Genomic DNA, 4,362 nt, shown 5'->3' with positions numbered 1-4,362 from the left:
ACTCTAATTGATCCTGGGATCAATATTTACTTCTGGCTTTTCCAATGGACAAGGTCCAGTTGGAGGCCACTTTTGGAGTTTGGACCTCAACACAGGACTTCAGCCCACAGCAAAAGCCATCAAGAGGCGGGGACTCTGCGTGCACTTTTTGTTTTTCTCTATTTTAATTTCACCCAGATGGACTATCTATTTCTCTTTATTTCATTTTTAGAGGGAGAGATGTAATCTTTCAACAAAATGGTTAATTTTTTGTTTTTTTATTCTTTTTTTAAGATTTTTTTACATTTTATTTTATTTAACTTTACAATATTGTATTGGTTTTGCCATATATCAAAATGAATCTGCCACAGGTATACATGTGTTCCCCATCCTGAACCCTCCTCCCTCCTCCCTCCCCATACCATCCCTCTGGGTCGTCCCAGTGCACCAGCCCCAAGCATCCAGTATCGTGCATTGAACCTGGACTGGCGACTCGTTTCATATATGATATTATAAATATTTCAATGCCATTCTCCCAAATCATCCCACCCTCTCCCTCTCCCACAGAGTCTAAAAGACTGTTCTATACATCAGTGTCTCTTTTGCTGTCTCATATACAGGGTTATTGTTACCATCTTTCTAAATTCCATATATATGCGTTAGTATACTGTATTGGTGTTTTTCTTTCTGGCTTACTTCACTCTGTATAATAGGCTCCACTTTCATCCACCTCATTAGAACTGATTCAAATGTATTCTTTTTAATGGCTGAGTAATACTCCATTGTGTATATGTATCACAGCTTTCTTATCCATTCATCTGCTGATGGACATCTAGGTTGCTTCCATGTTAATTTTTTAAATTTATTCATTTGTAATAGAAGGATAATTGCTTTACAATATTGTATTGGTTTCTGCCATCAGAGATCAGATCAGATCAGATCAGTCGCTCAGTCGTGTCCAACTCTTTGTGACCCCATGAATCCCAGCACCCCAGGCCTCCCTGTCCATCACCAACTCCCAGAGTTCACTGAGACTCATGTCCATCGAGTCAGGGATGCCATCCAGCCATCTCATCCTCTGTCATCCCCTTCTCCGCCTGCCCCCAATCCCTCCCAGTATCAGAGTCTTTTCCAATGAGTCAACTCTTCGCATGAGGTGGCCAAAGTACTGGAGTTTCAGCTTTAGCATCATTCCTTCCAAAGAAATCCCAGGGCTGATCTCCTTCAGAATGGACTGGTTGCATCTCCTTGCAGTCCAAGGGACTCTCAAGAGTTTTCTCCAACACCACAGTTCAAAAGCATCAATTCTTTGGTGCTCAGCCTTCTTCACAGTCCAACTCTCACATCCATACATGACCACAGGAAAAACCATAGCCTTGACTAGACGAGCCTTTGTTGGCAAAGGAATGTCTCTGCTTTTGAATATGGTATCTAGGTTGGTCATAACTTTTCTTCCAAGGAGTAAGCGTCTTTTAATTTCATGGCTGCAGTCACCATCTGTAGTGATTTTGGAGCCCAGAAAAATAAAGTCTGACACTGTTTCCCCATCTATTTCCCATGAAGTGATGGGACCGGATGCCATGATCTTCGTTTTCTGAATGTTGAGCTTTAAGCCAACTTTTTCACTCTCCACTTTCACTTTCATCAAGAGGCTTTTGATTTCCTCTTCACTTTCTGCCATAAGGGTGGTGTCATCTGCATATCTGAGGTGATTGATCTTTCTCCCAGCAATCTTGATTCCAGTTTGTGTTTCTTCCAGCCCAGCGTTTCTCATGATGTACTCTGCATATAAGTTAAATAAACAGGGTGACAATATACAGCCTTGACGTACTCCTTTTCCTATTTGGAACCAGTCTGTTGTTCCATGTCCAGTTCTAACTGTTGCTTCCTGACCTGCCATACATCACTGTAAATCAACCACAGGTATACATATGAAACTCTCCCTCTTGAAACTCCTCCCACTTCCCATTCCATCCCACACCTCTAGATTGTTACAGAGCCCCAATTTGTGTTCCCTGAGTCCTACAGCAAATTCCCATTGGTTTCCATGCTACTGTCTCCATTCACCCCACCCTCTCCTTCCCCCTACCATGTCCATAAGTCTGTTCTCTATGTTTGCATCTCCACAAAGTGGTTAATTTTAAAATGTTATCTGTTTCGTTCCCTCTCATATTCCTAAAGATGACTGTTCGTAAAAAATGTGTGGTTATTTCACAATCTCACTGGAAATTATGACCTTAAAGGAGAGAACTTAACCTTCAGAATGTAAATATGCCCAGCAAGTTCATATGCAGTAAAAAGCAGTGACGTGCCTTCATGTCCACCAGACTTCTCTGCTAACGGTTGTTTTCGCATCTCACCTGGATGACAAAGTATTTGCATGCTGATGAGTCTCATGCACTGTAAGATTTCAAGGTAGTTTGTGAATCATTAAAAAGAAGAGACTTCTTACAGTAAATACATGTTGTGTTACTTGTAATTCATGGTATTCTCAGTCCTTGAATTCACGCTTTAGAAGCTGTACTGTTCTGGGGCTCAGAAACACCTGGACCAGAATCCTGGTTCCATGCTTGTCAGATACGTATCCTCAGGCATGAACTCAGCACCTCTGAACCTCAGCTTCTTCATCCACAAAATGGGCATAAATGTTTAGATGTAAAGGCGTGTTATTATTCAGGAAGGCACAGAGAGAGGTTGATTTTAAGGAGTTGGCACATGCAATGGTGGGAGTGTTGCAAATTCAAAACCTGCAGGATGGGTGGCAGGCTAAAGACCTAGGAAAGTTACAGCTCAACTCCAAAAGCCATCTATTGCCATGATTCCTTTCTGTTCATGGGGAGAACAGTCTTTGTTTATTCAGGCCTTCAACTGATTGGATGAGGCCCCCACACAATACAGAGAGCAATCTGACTTCTTAGAGTCCACTAATTTAAGAGTTAATCTCACTAAAAATTATCACAGAAACATCCATAATAATGCTTGATCAAATATCTGGGTACCATGGCCAAGGTGACACACAAAATCAATCATCACATAAAAATTAAATAACAAACCCTAGAGAGAATGCTTGGCCAATTAATTGCTCAATAAATAGGAACTGCTGGCAAGAATTTAATTCGATAAATTATTTTTTAGAATCTGCTATGTAAAAGACTTTTCCAGTAGTCATGTATGGATGTGAGAGTTGGACTCTAAAGAAAGCTGAGCGCTGAAGAATTGATGCTATTGAACTGTGGTGCTGGAGAGGACTCTTGAGAGTCCCTTGGACTGCAAGGAGATCCAACCAGTCCATCCTAAAGGAAATCAGTTCTGCATGTTCATTGGAAGGACTGATGTTGAAGCTGAAGCTCCAATACTTTGGCTACCTGATGCGAAGCTGGGAAAGATTGAGGGCAGGAGGAGAAGGGGACAATTGAGGATGAGATGGCTGGATGGCATCACCGACTCGATGGACATGAGTTTGAGTAAACTCCAGGTGTTGGTGATGGACAGGGAGGCCTGGCATGCTGTGGTTCATGGGGTCGCAAAGAGTCGGACAAGACTGATTGACTGAACTGATGACTGACTGATGTAAAAGAAACATCTATAATAATGCTTGATCAAATATCTGGGCACCATGGTCAAGGTGACACACAAAATCAATCATCACATAAAAATTAAATAACAAACCCTAGAGAGAATGCTTGGTCAAATTAATTGCTCAATAAATAGGAACTGCTGACAAGAATTTAATTTGATAAATATTTTTTTAGAATCTGTTATGTAAAAGACTTTTCCAGTAGTCATATATGGATGTGAGAGTTGGACTATAAAGAAAGCTGAGCACTGAAGAATTATCGGCATCCAGAGAACATCTAAATAAATGAATCATCTAGCTCACCCTGCTTAAACAAGGCACATGTCAGTGCCAACAGGGAAGCATAAATTGCTATGAGAGTTCTTAGAGATACTGGGGTCTTTGGCAATTTGTTCAGTCTTCCTGACTTTGGTTCCCAGATGGTTGTGTGTCACTTTGGTTGACAGATGCAGAAGTATCCAACAGGAGAGATGGAGACTCAGGCCAAGAAGAAAAACCACGGGGAGAATGCTGCAGCCATTTTCCAAAGGTGTAATTGATGTGGGGAGGTGACGTTTGCCAGAGGCAGGCCAGGCCTTGTTACCAACACAGAGGAGGAAAGGGGGCGGGGGGACGGAAGCAGGAACACTGGGTAGATTCAACAGGAAAGATGTGCCTTAAAGGGAAGTGCAGCGATGCAAAATCCTAATTGTTGCTACTACACAAGGCAAATTTATTAACCAAAATGTTCCCTCTGCTTTCCCTGCCCTCTGCACAAAGGGTTAAACTTGCACTTCTGACTTTACGTACCGTCTGGATCATGAATA

The sequence above is a fragment of the Bos taurus genome, chromosome 3 (assembly GCF_002263795.3).
Source record: "Bos taurus isolate L1 Dominette 01449 registration number 42190680 breed Hereford chromosome 3, ARS-UCD2.0, whole genome shotgun sequence".
Classification (NCBI taxonomy): domain Eukaryota; kingdom Metazoa; phylum Chordata; class Mammalia; order Artiodactyla; family Bovidae; genus Bos; species Bos taurus.
This window is presented reverse-complemented; position numbering follows the sequence as displayed.